Genomic DNA, 19,450 nt, shown 5'->3' with positions numbered 1-19,450 from the left:
TGGTGGCTTCTTTTAACACTCACTACTAGAGAACTGACTTTAGATCCAACCCCCTATAGTCTCGGTTTAATTTCGACCCGAGAGAAAAGGGGGTGTGCCACAGTAGGCTAGAATGGGGCGCACCTTTACTCTCGGTTCTTTTTTTTGCAACCGAAACTACAGGCCACCCTTTAGTCTCGGTTAAAACGGCTAGTTTTCGGGCACCGACGGCACCACCCTTTACCCCCGGTTGGAGCCACCAACCGGGACAAAAGATCCAACCTTCTGTCCCGGTTGGAGTTACCAACCGGGATAACCGTTTTACTCCCGGTTGGTAATTCCAACCGAGATAAAAGGTTGGAGCTTTTGTCCCGGTTGGCGTTACCAACTGGGAGTAACCACCAACCCGGACAAAAGCTCTAATCTTTTGTCCCGGTTGGATTTACCAACCGGGATAAAATCTTATCTACAAGTACCCTTTCTTCCTCCTCCACTCCTCCAGCCCGAGCCACTCCACTCCACAAAGATAGAGAAGCTCATCCTCTCCATGGCGCTGAAGCAAGCCTAGGGGACGTGCTGCTGAAATTTTGTTTCCTCATTTCAGTGGGGATTTCACCCATCCTTCATGCTCTGTTCATTTATTGTTGTTAAGCTTTATTTTATACTTTAGAGAGGGAGAAAAATGAGTTTGTTGTTAAGCATGTAGAGGATTTGTATTTATACATGTTTTTGAGCTACAATGTGATGGATAGTTCGAATGTGAGGGAGAATTGAGATTATTTCAATTTTATCTATTAGGAAAAATTAGAGTAAATATTTTTTTAATACTTATAAATTAGCCATATAAATTGTAGATGTAATTTCATACTTTAGTACTTTTCAGATAGAGGTATGCAATTAGCTATTTTTAGAATAAGTACATTATGTGGGAAATATTAAATTGTTTAATAGTTAGTTATTTGTAATTAAATATGAGCTAAATAATTTGTGTATTTCTATGTAAACTTTCAGCAATATTTGAGTTTGTCATACTATATGATGTTGTTTGCTTCTGAACTTTTAAATTGTGTATTTCTATCTAAAATTTTAGCAATGTGATGGATAGTTTTATTATAATCCATTTTATTGATGCCTTGCGTAATACGATGCAGATGGACCGGCAATGGATGTATAATGCGGACAGGCGGAGCAAGGTGTTTATTGCTGGCATGAATAATTTTCTTGAAGTGGCCAAAGCGAACAAGCCAGAGAACGGGTTCATATCTTATCCATGCGTCCAATGCAGTAACCAGAAGTGCTATTCGAAGGCTTCCTGAGGGACTATTCACAGCCACTTGTTTAGATACGATTTCACGCCTAACTATTTGGTTTGGACCCGTCACGGCGAAAGAGGGGTTGCAATGGAAGACGGTGAAGAGTAGGAGGATGATGACAACATTCTAGACTACGCTATAGGCCAATCTTTTGCAGATACTACAATGGGTGAGGCTGATGAAGATGAGTTTGCAGAAGATGGCCATAATGATGACCTCGGTCAGGTGCTTACGGATGCACACAGAGATTGCGAAACTCAGAAGGAAGCATCAAGTTGCAGCGCATGATATATGATCTTAGGAAATTGCTATACCTAGATTGCCAGGGAGGTCATAAAAAGCTGGGTACCACACTAGAATTTATGCAATGGAAGGTCAAAAATGGTGTGTCCGATAAGGCATTTAGGGGATGTTGGAAATTTTCAAGAAGATTCTTCCCAAGAATAATGAATTGCCATCCACAATATATGAAGCTAAATAGATTGTTTGCCCTTTGGGATTGAAGGTTCAGAAGATACACGCATACCCTAATGATTGTATCCTCTATCACGGTGCTGAATACAAGGATCTGGATGCGTGTCTTGTATGCGAAGCGCTGCGGTATAAGATTAGGCAAGATGATCCTAGTGATGTCGAGGGGCAATCTCCTAGGAAGAGAGTTCCCACAAAAGTGATGTGGTATTTCCCTATAATACCACGCTTGAAGTGCTTGTTCAGGAACAAGGCGAATGCTAAGTTAATGCGATGGCACAAAGAAGAACGTAAGGAAGATAAGATGCTGAGATAACCCGCTGATTGGGCTCAGTGGAGATCAATTGATAGAGCATTCCCGGAGTTTGAAGGTGATCCAAGCAACATAAGGTTTGGTTTAAGTACTGATGGATTCAATTCGTTCGGTGAGTTGAGTAGTGGCCATAGTACTTGGACTGTGACCTTATGTATGTTTAACCTTCCTCCTTGGATGTGCACGAAACGGAAGTTCATTATGATGTCGGCGCTTATCCAAGGCCCAAAGCAACCCGGCAACGACATTGATGTGTACCTAAGACCATTGGTTGATGAACTTTTACAGCTCTAGAAGGAAGAAGCTGTATGTGTGTGGGATGAGGATAAACAAGAGATGTTTAACTTGCGAGCACTGTTGTTCGTAACCATCAATGATTGGCCTGTACTAAGTAACCTTTCGGGACAGACAAATAAGGTATATCGAGCCTGCACCCACTACTTAGACGATACAGATAGCATGTATTTGAAGCACTGTAAGAAGATAGTCTATATGGGTCATCGTCGATTTCTCCATGCTCACCACCAGCTGCGAGAAAGCATGATGCATTTCAAAGGGGCACCGGAAACTCGTAAAAAATCTTTACATCGTAATGGAAAATGTGTCTTTGAGATGATAAAGAATGTAAGGGTAGTAGTTGGAAAAGGTCTTGGTAGCCAACCTGTTCCGAACGACGATGACGGACGTGTAGCCATGTGGAAGAAGAAGTCAATATTTTGGGAGCTCTCTTATTGGGAAACCCTAGATGTCCGCAACACAATAGACGTGATGCACCTGACGAAAAACCTTTGTGTGAATATGCTAGGTTTCATGGGTGTTTATGGGCCCTCAAAAGATACACTAGAAGCACGACAGGACCTTAAAGAAATGGGGCAACGGGATGACCTACATCCGGAAAAGAGAGATAACGGACAGCACTACTTACGTCCTGCTAGTTACACTCTCAACAAGGAAGAGAAGGGTAGCATGTTTGAATGCTTGAATAGTCTGAAGGTCCCGTATGGGTACTCCTCGAATATAAAGAGAATAATAAATATGAAAGAAAAGAAGTTCACAAATCTCAAGGCCCATGATTGCCACATGTTGATGACTCAGTTGCTTCCGGTTGTACTGAGGGGTGTTCTACTAGAGAATATTTGATTGCCGCTCGTAAAGCTATGCACATTTCTCAATGCGATTTCACAGAAGGCAATCGATCCATCGAAGCTAACAAAGCTACAGAACGATGTGGTGCAATGTATTATCAGCTTTGAGTTGGTATTTCCACCATCTTTCTTCAATATTATGACTCACCTTCTGGTTCACATAGTAAAAGAGATTAATATTCTTGGACCAGTATACCTGCATAATATGTGGCCTTTCGAGAGGTTCATGTCAGTCCTAAAAGACTATGTTCTTAATCATGCCCATCTAGAAGGAAGCATCGCCAAGGGATATGGAACAGAGGAGGTGATTGAGTTTTGTGTTGATTTTATTGACTCAATTGACCCGATTGGGATTCCAACTTCACGCCACGAGGGGAGGCTGCGGGGAATGGGCACCCTTGGAAGGAAAGTATGTTTGAGAAATGATGCTGATTTGTTCAACAAGGCATACTACACTGTTCTATAGCAGTCAACCTTTGTGGCTCCATATATCGAGCAGCACAAGTAGATGTTAGTTTTCGAAAACCTAGCGAGATCCGATGCCTGGCTTACAAGAAGCCACGTGGAAACTTTTCCCTCCTGGTTGCGCAAACAACTTATGGGTAACTTTAAGATTCACCCACAGCTTGCTTGGTTAGCTAGGGGACCTTCTAGCACAATCATGAAATTCCAAGGCTACGAGATAAATAGTTATACATTTTACACAAGAGTCTAGGACCAGAAAAGCACGAACCAGAATAGTGGTGTCTTCATAGATGCCATAGGAAAAAATAGTAGCGTGGACTCTTATTATGGTTTTGTGGTGGATCCACCTCGGATTAGCTTGATTAAACATGGTTAAGTCGCCTAACACGCGACACCCATGCCTTAGCCAAGTTAACACAAAGTGTCGTCGGATTTCATCCGATTTAACCACTTGATCAGGACCGAGTTAGCAAACTCACACGAAGGTGAGCGGTTTCAGAGAATACAACAAGTCCACTGATTTAACCAACTTAACCATTTAGTTCGGCCATAAAACAAACATCAGAGTTTTACAAGGTTTAGAAGAAAACAACAGAAGGTAAACAAGTGGAAGCTAAATGCAGGGGTCGGACGTCCTTGGTGAGGCCAGCCAAGACGTCAGTGATCTCTCTCCTCGCCGTCCGAGGAAGGATCCCACTCAACCGTCCAACCCGGAGGGAGTTGAGGCGGCCAAGTGCCAACAGAAGAAGGCTCGGGAGTAGCAACTTCACCTAAAAAGAAAGCCACAACAAGGCTGAGCTGCTAAGCTCAACAAGACTTAACCGACCGGGAGTAACTACTCCACCGCTTCTAGACATGCAAGGCTCTTTGGCTGAGGGGTTTGTTTGCTAAGAAGCACTAAGTAGATCCTTATTTTCAAGTTTTAGCTCAGATTCTAGGTTCATTAACCGGTCTAAGTGAGCACTTACTCTAAGCAAACATAGAACCAACCAAAGGTATATATATATCATCATCAAGACCATGTCATCATCAGATTCCTTTATTACTCAGTGTAGCATAGCGATCAAGCAGTATCAAACTGTGAGAGGCAGACGAATCGATTCGAGTTCTTTAACCATGCATGGTGAACCTAACCTCACAACATCCGCGCACCACCGAGGGTCGCTTCCTGTGTCGGCCTTCCCCATCAATTCCCTAACCCGTGTCGGGCCCATTTCCTTTGGTGCAATGTTCCACAGACCCGGCCTCTGCCGTTTTGTGACCATACTTGCCACCACGTGCGGCCGCAGGGGAACTCCGTTCCAAGGACAATGGGGCGACCGCTCACGTCTAGGTTCAATCCGGTACTCAGCTTCCTCATCCCATAATAAGTATGAGGTTAGTACTTTCAAACACTTGATCACGAACACCACCACTGTCGGGCCTTAACAAGTTCCATAGACAGATGGGGCGATTAGCCAACCACCAAAGAGTTATCCACAACCCTGCCCCGTCCATCATCCTTATAGTTGTAACAGAAAGGAAACAACCAATTCCTACAACTCGCGAGTGACAGGAGATCACTCGGCTTTTACCGCTTCCTATTTAAGCATAGCAAATACTCGATCTAACAGCTAGTGTTCAGATCAGGGAGCTAAGTCATGCATCTACGGTTTCAAGCAACTCCTATACGTAAATGCACAAACAAGATGAAGAAGGCATGCGCAAGTTTGGGAAAAACTGGGTTCATGCTCCGGGGCTTGCCTTCAAACGAGGAGGAAGGGAAGGGGTCTTCTGCGGGGGCAGCTTCAGCTTCTGGAAGCGGGAGCTCGGCTACAGCTTCGTCTTCTGGCACCGGGTGCAGCTCGTAGAAGCCGTCGGCGAGACGCAGCTCTATATGAATGCAATGCAAGAGTTAGCATTTAGACGGTTATTCCAACAGCAACACTTGCAAGTTCTAGCTCAGAAACTTTGTAGCATAGCTGCGGAAAAAGGTGGGGAAGTTCGCTTGGGTTGGAGAAGAACGAGGTAAAAGGGTCGGATGGAAGGAAACTTATGATCTGTCCCTTAGACTAGAGGAATAGATGTGCTGGGGGTCCTCAGACTTAACGCAGAGAAGTCCCTGATTTTTACACATATACCCTCAGGTCAAGGAAAAAGATACAGCCGAGCCCTTGGGCGAGGCGGAGAAAGGGTCGGCGAAACAGACAGGGTCGGGCGAGACGGAACAGGGGTCGGGCGGATAGGAGGGGTCGGACGAGGCGGAAAAGGGGTCGGCAGCTTACCTTCGTCTTATAGGTGAAGCTTGGGGTCGGGAAGAAGCAGACTCGGTCGGAGGAACTGGAGCACTAAGACTGGGCAGACGATGATGTCTGGCGGTGCTCCGGCGGCGGTGGGGCTTCTTGTGGACTACAAGCAAGCTCTTGTGCAACGTGGAGGAGCAAGCGGCTGGGTGGATTGGAAGGGCGGGCGTGGAGCGGAGAGGAGAGTTCCTCAGGGACAAAGGCTGTAGCGCTTTGAGCACGAAGTAGAGGAATGGCAGCAAGGTAGCGATGGAGAAGGGAACTCCGGCGGAGCTCTGGCATTCCCTTTTATAGCTGCGCGGAAGAGAGAGAAGGTTGGAGCGGCGCGAAGACCGGGAAGAGGCGATCGAGTGCTCTGCCGGGGCGGAGATTGAGCAGCGGGGCTGCCGAGCAGGACTTCGGGGATGGCACCGGCGGTCATTGGGCACCAGCGACAGGGCGGCGTAGGCGCGGTTTTGCTGGTGGTTGAAATTTGGCGGAGGCGGGCGTCGTCGTTCGGTGGATCTGATGGAAGTGACCGGGGGAACGGCGCTAGAAGCAAGGGCGCACAGGTGAGAAGACAGGCGGGCTGTGGTCGTGCGGGCAAGCGCGAAGCAACAGATTGTCGGGGGCGTAGCTCTGACAGGGCAGAAAAAGGAGCTGTCGCGGCCGTGGTCTGGGTTGGCGGAGGAGGAATCATCGCGTAGCGCGGACCGGGGCGGCGCGACTGTGGAGGGGCGGCGGAAAAGACAGGCGGCATCAGGCTCTGCAGCGGGGGTCCGGTGAGGTGATGATGGGCACGAGCCGCGAGAGGCTGCAGAAAGGGTAACAGAGGAGCTTCCGCTGCGATTGGGGAAGGGGGCACGGATATCCATCCGGTCGTGGCCGGCGACAAGGCAGAGCGGCGGGTGTCGGAGAAGTTGAGCCACGCGGCGGAGAAGCTCTGAGGCGGGCATGCTACTCGAGTGCGTCTGTCGCGGGGGATCTGGGAAGAGATTTTTGTGGGTCCACCGGTCAGTCTCGGTTAGTCCACTGCTCAGATTGACAGAGATACTGTGGGAAGACTTAAAAGGATCCGGCGGTATGGGTTTAGGGTCGGCGGGGTCGGAACTGGGGGAGCAGTGGAGAGGGGTCGGATCTCAGGGGTCAGGACCGAACTGGGGGTTGAGCACTTCAACTCGGGGAGCTGAGGTAGGGGGATGGGGGACTCGGATTAAGATTAACTCCAGAGATTTGGGGTCGGTCGTCACATTTCATAGAGGAGATATGAGAAATAGAATACGGACCGCTGTGCATCCCTCTGTTTTGTTGCCAATGGGTGAAGCTAAATGGCGTAACCAAAGATCAGTATGGAATGACAATAGTGGACCTTAGCAAGACTGGATACAGTGATAAACCATTCATTCTCGCCAATGATGTGCATTAAGTTTTCTATGTGAAGGACATGTCTAGCAAACCTAAGAGAAATCTAGAAGATCCATGGGAGCCAAAGTGCCAGATAGTCCTTCCAAGTAAAAGAAAAATTGTGGGAGTCGAGCACAAAACAAACCAATCAGATGATTATGATCAGTTTGCAGGCATGCCTCCATTCGCTGTTGAAGTTGACCCTAGCATCGTGCTATCCAAAGAAGAGGCTCCGTACTTGCGCCGCGATCATGACCAAGGAACATTCGTGAAGAAGTTTTTTAATGTTACATTGTAATGCGTTAAATTTTCTTATAAATTTATGATTAATTTCATGTACTACTTGATACAATTTCATGTGTGCTTAAATTAGTTGTTTTTGCGCGTATCAATTATTTAATTGATAATTTCTTGATGATAGTGATGCAGTAAAATAATTATTTAAGAAGGTAATATAACTAGTGTAGAATTAATGAGTTATTCAAACTTATTGTAAATATAATTGCTAATTAAATATATTTTTGCATGTTCGAAATATGTAAAGTTTTAATTTTTGCTACATGAAATCCAGCAAAAACATAAAAATATATATTTCCAAAATAGAAGAGGGAGATGAGAAATGGGAGAGGGACATTTTATCCCAGTTTGTAAGGCCCTTTATCTCAGTTCGTAATTAGAACCGGGACAAAAGGGTAAATTTCAGTTCCCGCCAGGGCGTAACCTTTTATCCCGGTTCTATTTACGAACCGAGATAAAGGGTTGTCCTTTTATCCCAGGTGCGTCAAAACTGGGATAAAAGGGTAGGCCTTTTATCTCGGTTTGTAAGAAGAACCGAGATTAAAAGTCCATTTAATCTCGGTTCTTCTTATAAACCGAGATAAATGGTAGGGGGTGGATAAAAGTAACTGGCGTTTCTACTCCCTCCGCACCTGGTAACTTAGCAAAATTTTTACTCCTCTCTAGCCTCCGCATCATCTCCGTCGCTGGCTCCACGGGCGTCACACTGCTACCTCCGTCCCCGTCGCCACCGGTTGTCTTCATCCCCGTGCCGCCTCCCGTCATCCTTCGCCTCCATTCACGCCGCCATTCATCATCGTCCACGAGCCGTGTCCTCTCCTCCGTCCGGCGCCCCGTCCTCCCTCCTCCGTCCGTACACCTCGTCCTTCCTCCTTCGTCCGGCGGCCCTGTGGCGGAACCACCTCGGATTACCTTGATTTAAGCATGGTTAAGTCGCCTAACACGCGACACTTATGCCTTCATCAAGTTAACTCGAAGTGCCGTCGGATTTCCTCCGATTTAACCACTTACAGGACCGAGTTAGCAAAACTCACACGAAGGTGAGTGGTTCTAGAGAATACAACAGATCCACTGAGTTAAACAAGTTTGACAATTTAGTTCAACATCAAAACGAAAATCAGGGATTTACAAGATTCAAAAGTAGCGGAAAGGTAAATTAGCGGAAGCTAGCGCCGGGGTCGGATGTCCCTGATGAGGCCGATCAGGACATCAGTGATCCCTTTCCTCGCCGTTCGAGGAAGGATCCCACTCAACCGTCCAACCCGGAGGGAGCTGGGGCGGCCAAGTGCCAACAGAAGCAAACTCAGGAGCTGCGACTTCACCTGAAAAGACTTAACCGACCGGTGGTAAAACTACTCCACCACGTCTAGACATGCAAGGCTCTTTGGCTAAGGGGTTTATTTGCCAAAGGCGACTATGTTAGATCCTTGCCTTCAAGTTTTAGCTCAAATTCTAAGTTCATTAACCAGTCTACGTTGGCATCTTACTCTAAGCAAACATAGATCCAACTTTATGTATATAAGCTCATCATCAAGACCATGTCATCATCAGACTCTTTCATTACTCAGTGTAGCATAGCGATCAAGCAGTCTCAAACTGTGAGAGGCAGACGAATCGATTCGAGTTTCTTAACCATGCATGGCGAACCTAATCTCACGACATCCGCGCACCACAAGGGTTGCTTCCTGTGTCGGCCGTCCCCATCAATTCCCAGGCACGTGTCAGGTCCAAACTTCCCTTGGCATGCAATGCTCCACAGTCCCGGCCTCTACCGTACTGTGACCGCACTTGCACCCACATGATGCACCATGGGAACCTCGTTCCAGGGACAGCAGGGGTATAAGCCACGCCTTAGTTCAATCAGGTACTAGGCTTCCCCATCCCATACTAGGTATGAGATTAGTACTTTCAAACACTTGATCACGAACACCACCAGTGTCGGGCCTTAACAAAATTCCATAGACAGACGGGGCGATCAGCCGACCACCAAAAGAGTTAACCAAAACCTTGCCCCGTCCATCGTCCTTATAGTTGTAACAGAGGGAGAACAACCATTTCCTATAACTCGCGAGTGACAGGAAATCACTAGACTTTTACTGCTTCCTATTTAAGCATAGCAACTAGTCGGCCCAACAACTAGTGTTCAAATCAAAGGAACTATGTCATGCATCTAAGGTTGAAAACAACTCCTATACGTAAATGCACAAACATGAGAAAGAAGGCATGCTCAAGTTTGGGAAACTTTGGGGTTCATGCTCCGGGGCTTGCCTTCAAGCGGAGGGGAGGGAAGCTGGTCTTCAGCTAGGGCGACTTCGGCTTCTGGAACTGGTAGCTCCGCTACAACTCCATCTTCTGGCACCGGGTGCAGTTCGTAGATGCCGTCAGCAAGACGAAACTCTACATGAATGCAATGCAGGAGTTAGTGTTTAGACGGTTATTTCAACAGCAACACTCGCAAGTCGTAGCTCAGAAACTTGTAGCAAAGCTACGGAAAGAGTGTGGGGGTTCAAGCTTCCGTGGATAGAGAACAAGACCAAGGGTCGGATTGGAAGAAACTTATGATCTGACCCTTAAACCTTTAAGGGATAACTGTGTTTGGGGTCCTCAGATCTATTACAGAGAAGTCCCTGAAATCTTACACAGATATTCTCGGGTCAAGAAAAAAAAGTACAGCCGAGTCCTCGGGCGAAGCAGATAAGGGTCGGCTAACAGGCAGGGTCAGGCGAGACGGAAAGAGGGGTCGGGCGAACAGCTAGGGTCGGGCAAATCGGTGAGGGGTCGGCAGCTTACCTTCGGTTTATAGGTGAAGCCTTTTGGGGTCGGGAAGGAGTAGACTTGAGCGGAAGGTCTTAAGCACTAAGGCTTGGGTGGCGGCGATGTCCGGTGGTGCTCCGGCGGCGGCGGAGCTTCTTGCGAGCAACAAGGGAGCTCTAACACAACGCGGAGGAGCACGCGGCTGGGTGGATTGGGAGGGACTGGTGTTGAGCGGATATGAGAGTTCCTCAAGAACTTAGGTGGAGGCGCTCGAGCACAAAACGGAGGAACAAGGCGGCGAGGCAACGATGGTGAAGGGAACTCCAGTAGGACTCTGGCATTCCCTTTTATAGCTGCGCGGAAGAGAGAGAGAGTTGGAGTAGCACGAAGACCGGAAGAAAAGGATGGAGTGCGCTGCCATGGCGGTGATTGAGCGGCGATGGGCGACGGAACAGGACTTTGGAGATAGCGTCCTCGGCTATTGGGCACGGGAGACAAGGCGGTGCAGGCGCGGTTTTGCCGGGGTTGAGGTTTGGCGGAGGCGGGCGTCGTCGTGCGGCGGATCTGATTGGTGTGACAGGGAGAACGGCGCTGCAAGCGAGGTTGCAACAGGTGAAAAGACAGGCGGGCTGCGGCTATGTGGGCGAGCGCGATTGTGTAGAGGCGGCGGAAAAGCCGGAAGGCATCGGGCCTTGCAGCCGGGGATCCGGTGAGATGATGAGGGGCGCGAGCCGCGAGGCGGTTTTGACGCAGCAGGCGGCAAAGCTCTGCTACAGCGGCGTCGGAGCACCAAGGCGCAGCCGGCGAGGGCGCGAGCGAGACGAGGTACTGCAGAAAGGGTTGCAGAGGGGCTTCCGCTGCGATTGGGGAGGAGGGCGCGAGAATCCATCCTATCGCGGCTGGCGACTGGGCGAAGCGGCGGGCATCGAAGAAGTTGAGCCACGCGGCGGGGGAGCTCTGAAGCGGTGCAGGCCGCTCTAGTGCGTCTGCCTCGGGAGATCCGGGGAAAAGATTGCGGGTCCACCCGTCAGTCTTGGTTTTTCCTCTGTTCAAGATGGAAGGGACACTGTTGTTGAGACTTAGAAGGAACCGGCGGGGTGGGTTAGGGCCTTCAGGGGTCGGGACTAGGAACTGCGGTGGAGCACTCCTGCTCGGGAAGAGCTGAGACAGAGGAATTTGGGGACTAGGATTAAGATTAACTTGAATGATTTAACCGGGGTCGTTACAGCCCCGTCGTCCCCTCCTCTGTCTGGTGCCTGTCCTCCCTTGTCCTCCGTCCGGCCTCCGTCCGGCGCCCCGTCCTCCCTCCTCCGTCCGCGCACCGTCCTCCATCCGTGCCTCAAGCCCTGATCCGCCTCACGTGCATTGTCGCTGTGGCCACCCTCTATAACAACTCTACCTTAATTAGGTGTAATTAAACTTAAGCAAGTCATTAGTCACAAAGTAAAAGAGGTGAAAGGTCCAATTTGCCCCTAAAAAGCTCTTTTTGGAGTTAAATATAAAACTTGAGTTTTTATATACAAACATGAAATTTTGCCCAAACAAGAGTTGTAAAACTTTTAATTTCAAACAACTTTTGTTAATAACACTTTGTCTAATTCGGAGTGGGAGAGGATCAAAAATAAGAATCAAATCAGGAGTATATGAAAACCCTACAAATGACCTAAGTCCTGGAATTCAGGTTTTTCCTCAACTTTGCAACCTGTTATCTCACAAATTTATATCTAACCTCAAGTCAGACCTTTAATAAAACTTGTAGTCCTTTGAGTGTGTTCCAACTTTGTTACACTGACCCAGGTCCAAATCGAAACCGAACTTGGTTAAAAACTTGGTCAAAAGCATGTAAAATAGTCAACTCAGCGTTTTTGGCGTTCCAGCGCAAAGTCTATAGAACACTCAGAGCACGCACCTTGGTGAGCTTGTTCCTTCAAAAAATTGAACTAAACTCAAGAAAAGTCCTTAATATAAGTTGAAGTCCTAAGACCAAAGAACAATTCCTTCAATAGCACCTTGGTCTAATTCGACTCAGAAGCTAACCAAAATTCGTGGCAAAGAGCCAAATTCGTGAAATTCCACAAAATTGGTTGAAATGTTCTAAGTCCAGAATATCTAGTTTTTGGCAAACTTTAGCTCCAGTTATCTCCAAATCTGTTCAAAATCTGGGCAAACACCTTTAGTAAAGTTTGAACCCGAACCATAGGACTACAAGTTTGTTAAAGGGTTCTTTTTAAGTGTAGTTCAAAAATCGCAAGAAACTACACCCCAAAGACAGCCCCTTGCACTGCCTGTGTCACCCTCGCTCCAGAGCTCGGCTCGCTCGTGACGCCGCGAGCGCCGCCTGCCGCGTGGCTCTCGCCCACCGGCGACCAATCCGGCCACGACGCGACAAGACACCGTGCCTAGGCTACCCAATCCACCGCTGAGAACATCTCCTTTCCCCCTGCGTGCATCCTCGTCGCCCAACCGCGCACCGAGTCCCTCTCTCCCGCCGGCGCCACGGCATCGCCCGCCGATGGCCGTGCTTCACACGCCTACCGGTGCCCGAACAGCGACCCGACGCTGCTGTGCCCTCGCCAATCCCTCCGCCCGGCAAAACCGCGCCTGCCCAACCCTATCTCCCACGCCTAATGCGCTGAGGATCCTATCCCCGGAGCTCCGCTTCTCCAGCCAATGGTGCCCCCGGCCAATGGCTGCCTCGCCCGTGCACTCCCGCCCCCATTCTTATCCTAGCCGCGCCCCAAGTCCCGCTTCTTTGCCCACTTCTTTCCCGGCTATTTAAGGTCTCCATCACCCGGCCACGACCCTTCTCCGCTCGCCTGTACCACGCTGCCGCCCCCTTAGCCCTGCGCCACCATGGAGCTCCAGTGAACCCTCCGCCCTGCTGCTCCGTGCTCCTCGCCACCACCACCGTCGACTTCACCGCACCCACGCGGAGCTCCAGAGCCCGCTCGTGGGACTCCCAGAGCCGCTGGTGCACCGGGACGCCGCTCGCACCACCGCCACCGAAGCCCAAGCCTTCCCTGTCCGTGTTGCGCCCCGGCAAGACCTCCCCGAACGCCCAAGACCCCTCAGATCGAACTCCGGTGAGCACACGCTCCTCCCCGCCCAACCTTTGCCCCGGGACCGCCGGCGCACCATCGGGGATTTTCCACCCGCCACCACCGTGCGCACCACGGGGACGACTTTGAGTCTCCCCCGTTCTTTCTAGGGGCCTATGCGCAAAACCTAGGGACCCCTGCGCGAATAAACCTTAGACGTGAGGGGTGGCAAGTTTGCCATGGTTAATTGTTTTAAATCAGCAGGAAATAGGATAAACTTTAGAAATGCCCAGTAAATTGTAGAGAAATCAGAAAAATACAAGATCAATTTTGTTGGAATCCTTGTTCTGTCTAGTTTCCGATAAAAATAATTTTCACACCGGTTACTGTGGTTTTGTTGTAGTTATGATTTAATTTTGGCATGTGCTGTTTAAATCACTATAAATCACAGAAAAATACTAAAAAGGAAATTCCAACTCTGTGGTGTTTGTTTTAGTGAGTAGAAGCTCAGAAAAATACTTAGTGCTTTTGAATAGAACTTTAACTCACTGTTTTAACCTAATATTTGAAATCTAGGGTTAAATCTTCCTTTTTGCATAAGTTTTAATCCAGAGCTAGAAAAAATGAATCCACTTGGAGTAGCTTAGTTTTGAAGTGTAGTTTGTAGGGAAAATATGGGTTGTGTTCAGAATCAGAAAGAAACCCACCTACCCTTTAAGAACATGATAAATAGGAGAAAAATATGGGAAATAGTTGCCCTTCTCCAAAAATCATTAAAAATTCACCAAAGCATTTGTACCACACCTTCAACCTACTATTGAAATTTCACCCTCAGAATCACTGTAGGTTTTGAGATAAAAATAGTTAAGTACATGCTACCCTTGGTGGTAAAATGCGTTTAATTCTTTTTGTGGTAATCCAATGGCTCCCAAAGTTTTACAGTAACTTATTAATGACTTAAGTAAGGTGCTGTAATTTTCTCAGTGCCATTTGTTGCTAGCTGCTTGTGGAACCAAATTTTGGCTAAGAAATCAGTTTAAGGGAATAAAAGAAATATAAATCCTAATAAGCTAAATAGGTAATTTTTGGAAGAGATACAAAAAAAACATTCAGAAGTGAATAACTCTCCAAGCGAACCCTGAGCAACCCCAAAAATGACCCCACCTTCTTTATACAACTCTAAGTTGTAAGAATCTATATATGTACACAATCGCCATCAAAGTCAATCTCGAGTTTAAACCGCAACCCACCTTACTTTATGAAGTTAATGAAAGTTAAAACCCTGTTTAGGTGAATGTCACCTAAATACGACTTCCTTTCTAACGATAAGTCATGCCTTGCATCGTTCATGTAAAAACATGGATTAATCTAAACTCTTGCATGTGCATGTCGTGTAGAAGCTAATATCGCCGACGGAACCTACGAGCTCCACCCTACATTGGAAGAGGAAACCATCGCGGAGCTACATCACATTGAAGTTGAGCCTGAGCTAGATCAAGACCTCGAGGAACCACTAACTTTTCCTAAAGGCAAGCCCCGGAGCATAACCCACCTTTCGAAATTATGCAACATCTATGTTCTTATGATTGTGCATTAAGTTCATCGGAGTTGATTGAAAACTTAGTTTCATGATGTTAGGTACCTATGGTTGAATACTAGCATGATAGGCCGAGTAGTTGCTATGTTAAATAGGACTCGGTAAAAGTTGAGTCATTGCCTGTCACTCGTGAGTTATAGGAGTTGTTTGTTTACTTATGCTACAGCCATAAGGATGACGAACGGGACCGGGAATGGTTCCGATGTGGTGGTTTGCCCCGTCTGTCTAGCAATGAACTTGCTAAGGTCGAAACATGTCGGCGTTCGTGATCAAGTGTTTGAAAGTACTAATCTCATACCTAGTATGGGATAGGGAAGCCTAGTACCTGATTGAACTGGGGCGTGGCATACCTACCGGCTGTCCTTGGAACGTCGTTCCCATGGTGCATCATGTGGGTGCAAATGGAGCAATGCATGCCAAAGGAAGTTGGACCTGACACGTGCCTAAGGGAACGATGGGGACGGCTGACAAATGAAGCGACCCTTCATGGTGCGTGGATGTAGTAAGATTAGGTTCGCCATGCATGGTTAATAAATTCGAATCGATTCGTCTGCCTCTCACAATTTGGGACTACTTGATCGCTATTCTACACTGAGTAAGGATAAAACATGAGGATATTAATCTTGATGCTTGTTCTTTAATTGTTTGGAAACTATGCTTGCTTAGTATAAGTTGCTAATCTAGACTAGTTAATAAATTTAGAACTTGAGCTAAAATAGTGAAAGTAAGGACCAACTATAGTCGCTTTTGGCAAAACAACCCACAGCCAAAAGCCTTGCATGTCTAGGAGTTGGTGAAGTAGTTATCTCCTGTCGGGTTAGTCTTGCTAAGTATTAGTTGCTCAGCCTTGTTTGTGGCTTAACTTTTCAGGTAATGTCGATAGTGTGGTTGCTGCCACCACTTGGCGTACCAAGCTCCCTCCGGGCTGGACAGTCGAGTGGAATCCTTCCTCGAACGGTGAGGGCTGGGATCATTGATGTCATGATCGGCTTCGTCATGATATCGTGTATCAACGTTTAGCTTCCGCTTGTTTTAGTTCATCTTTGTTGAACCTTGCAAACTTGTTTGGATTTCGAAAATTCTGATGTAATAAATTGTTGAACTAAGTTAATGTGATGGGAATGTTGTAATCTCTGTGCTACTCACCTTCGTGTGAGCAATGCTTCTCGATCCTGAGTAAGTGGTTTATCGGATGAAATCTGACGGACGACCAAGTTGACTTGCTTAAAGTGCATGATCGCGTGTCAGGCGACTTAAGTGCATTTTAGTCAGGCTAATTTGGGCGGTTCCGCCACACCCTCGCGTGTCGTCGACCCCGTGACACGCCCGCGCGCGTAAAACCTGGTACCCGGCGCTCTAGTTAATACATTTGACAGTGATGATGCAAGGTAGTGATGCAAGCCTTTTTTATTTAATTTTTGCTAGTTATATAATTAATAGAAAATTATGGATTAGTAAAATTGTATAGGAAGTTAGAATAAATTTTGAAGTGATGCAAGCCTTTTTTATTTATTTTTTTCTAGTTATAAAATTAATAGAAAATTTTGGATTGGTAAAATTGTATAGGAAGTTAGAATAAATTTGGCAGTGATGCAAGACTTTTTGATTTACCTTTTTCTAGTTATAAAATTTGGTAGAAATTCTTAGTAATTGTACTAATTAGTACCACTACAAGGTTTTGTCACTAGCGTAACGGCACGAAATCGTTGCAATAGGGGTCATTTCGTTGCAATAGGGGTCTATTGCAACGATTTCGTGTCATGGTGCTAAAAATCATGTCATCATGTAAAATGGCATTGCAATATGCTATTACAACGACACAGGCAGCCGTCGCAACAAGGTTGCGTTATTGCGACGACGTGTGTTGTCGCAATAAGTGGATATTACAACGTCCATTGTCGTTGCAATAGTGGCTATTACAACGGTAGGGGTCATTGCTATAGAGGCTATTGCAACGACATTGCGCTATTGCAAACAAGCAATAATGCAACGCAAGAATGTTGTTGCAATATGAGACCTATGCTGTTGCAATATGCTAACAAGCTATCTCAACGAAATACTAGTCGTGGCTATATGCATCAACCGTATCCCAACGAAATATGGGTCGTCGCTATATGCTCAATGGATATCGCAACGGCGAGAAAGCGTCGTAATAGGCGTACAAGGTATCGCAACGATGTACGTGCCGTCGTTATATGCTTCAACCATATCTCCACGAAATGTGTCGTGGTTATATGTGTACAGTGTATTGCAAGACAATACGAGTCGTGGTTATACACTCAATGGTTGTAGCAACGACGTGAAATCGTCATTATATGCTTACAAGGCATCTCAACGATGTTTAACAGTGGTTATATGCTTCAACCATATCGCAATGACATATGTCATGGTTATATGCGTACAGGGTATGGCAACACAATACGGGTCGTGGTTATACGCTCAATGGATATACAAATTTCAGAAAAATTCCAACAAATTAGTAGAAAACTCTATAAATAAATTACGCTTCAATTTTGATAGAATTCTGTAGAAATTAGAATAAATTAGTATGGCTTCACGTTGTTCTTCTATGAGTTCATGTATGTACATTAACTTGTAATACATTAAAGACATTCCATGTAATTAAGTTTCGTTCAAGATTTTTTATGTATTTTTTAAGAAGTTTTCATGTAAGTTTAATTTCGTGTACGGTTTCATTTGTACGTTTCTATGATTTCATTTATATACCTTAACGTACATGTAATTATGATTTCATGTGTGTTTGGAGTAGTTGAGATGGCGGACAACAAGAATGCAAGGTTCATGCTGAAGGACATTATTGCTGGTAGAGATCATAACGTAACGTAAACCAAAGAAGAGAGTAACCAGGCGGACACTTACCTCAACATATCCGCCGATGGCAATGAAGAGCCCGAGCAAAACCTTGCCACGGTGGAAGATACCGCCGAGGTATATATCATTAATAACGTTGTACCCCATTTAGAATGTCTTCTTCTTTATTATTATGTACTAATTAACGAATCTTGAACTGTTAGCTGTCTGGATCGGCGAACCCTAAGAAGACATGAGGTTGAAGCATGGAGATGGATAGATCGCAAAAGCTAGAGATCACAGAAGTGTCAGAAGAGGGCAGGCCGGTTGCTCCCGTCGATGTGGCAAACAAGTACGTGACTCAGCTCGGGGCAATTGTAAGGGACAATGTGCCCATCAGCTTCAAGAAATGGAGAGGAAAAAGCAATGATCCGGACGTGCTGCCACAAACAGAAAAGGATATGTTGTGGGAACAGGTCAAGCAACATTTCATATTTCCCGCTGGATACATTGAAAAGGATGTGAAAGCGTGGGCGCTGAAAAAGATGGCCACACAATTTCAAACATTCAAGAAATTTCTAGTTTCAAAGTACATTAAGGAGGACAAAACTCGAGATTTCAACTAATTTCCAAAGTTGAGCGGCCACTCGGAGGCATTTGTTGAGTACAAGAGGAGCCACGACGGTCAGCAAAAAGTCAACACCATAAGCTAGGGCGAGGTGGTTACAAAACAGCAGTGCCCAAATTTCAGAAGATGGAACAAGACCTGCTCGAATGGGGTATCGTACTAGCAACTCATTAATGGAGCCAATGAGCTAAAAATTGGTTTTTCACTCCTGGAGGCATACTGAACCCAGAGGATGGGATGTTGATCTTAACTGAGGAAATACATCTCAAGGGCGAACAACTCGCCAAGAATATTGAAGATGTTAAGGCTAGGAGGTTGGTGGTGGATCGAGAAATGGATGAGCTCACATTGGCCCTCGGGAATCCTGAGCACCCAGGATGTGTCCGCGGGTTCGGGATCATTCCGTGGAAGTACGGTTTCAAAGAAGACAGAGACTCATATAGAAGCTGCGAATGAAGAAAGGATCGGGCTGAGCAAAGCTGGTGGCCCAACCTAGAATCTCAAGTGCAATCTATAGAACAAAGAATGCATGACGAAATCAATTATCGAGTGGCCCTTTCCCAATCAGAAGCACAGCCCAATCCATAGGACCAACAACAGTTCGTTGTTGATTTCATCAGGCAACGCACCTCCTGTTAGCTACATGTATCGGTCAGCAACCTGACTGTTAAGGTATACTCTTATAGATAATTAATATTATGCAATAATCTTCTCAATCCATCGATCCACCATGCCTCAGAATTGGAGTTTAATAACATCTTTATTTCTGCTATATGTACACGTAGCTTACGCGAGTGCCTTACCAAGCTGGGCAACACAAGCGAGCCATGGCATGGAGATTCCACCTGGCTATGCTAGTGTCTCGGTAGAGCAGCTTGTTGATCGGCAATATGAAGGCTATGAGCTCTAGCTCCCAGGAGGCGTTGGGGAAAGGATATTAGGAGATGCGGTTCAAGGAGGCATCATTCTATGGT

The 19,450-nt window shown here is 46.5% G+C and overlaps 1 pseudogene; it reads left to right on the top strand.

Annotated features, from left to right (window-relative positions):
* The first annotated feature begins 1,936 nt into the window (after window positions 1-1,936).
* LOC140221153 (uncharacterized) lies at window positions 1,937-18,932 on the top strand (annotated as a pseudogene).
* Window positions 18,933-19,450: the final 518 nt, after the last annotated feature.

Source organism: Setaria viridis, chromosome 9 (assembly GCF_005286985.2).
Source record: "Setaria viridis chromosome 9, Setaria_viridis_v4.0, whole genome shotgun sequence".
Lineage (NCBI taxonomy): Eukaryota > Viridiplantae > Streptophyta > Magnoliopsida > Poales > Poaceae > Setaria > Setaria viridis.
Note: the sequence above shows the minus strand (reverse complement) of the source record. Positions and strands in the feature narration are given on the sequence as shown.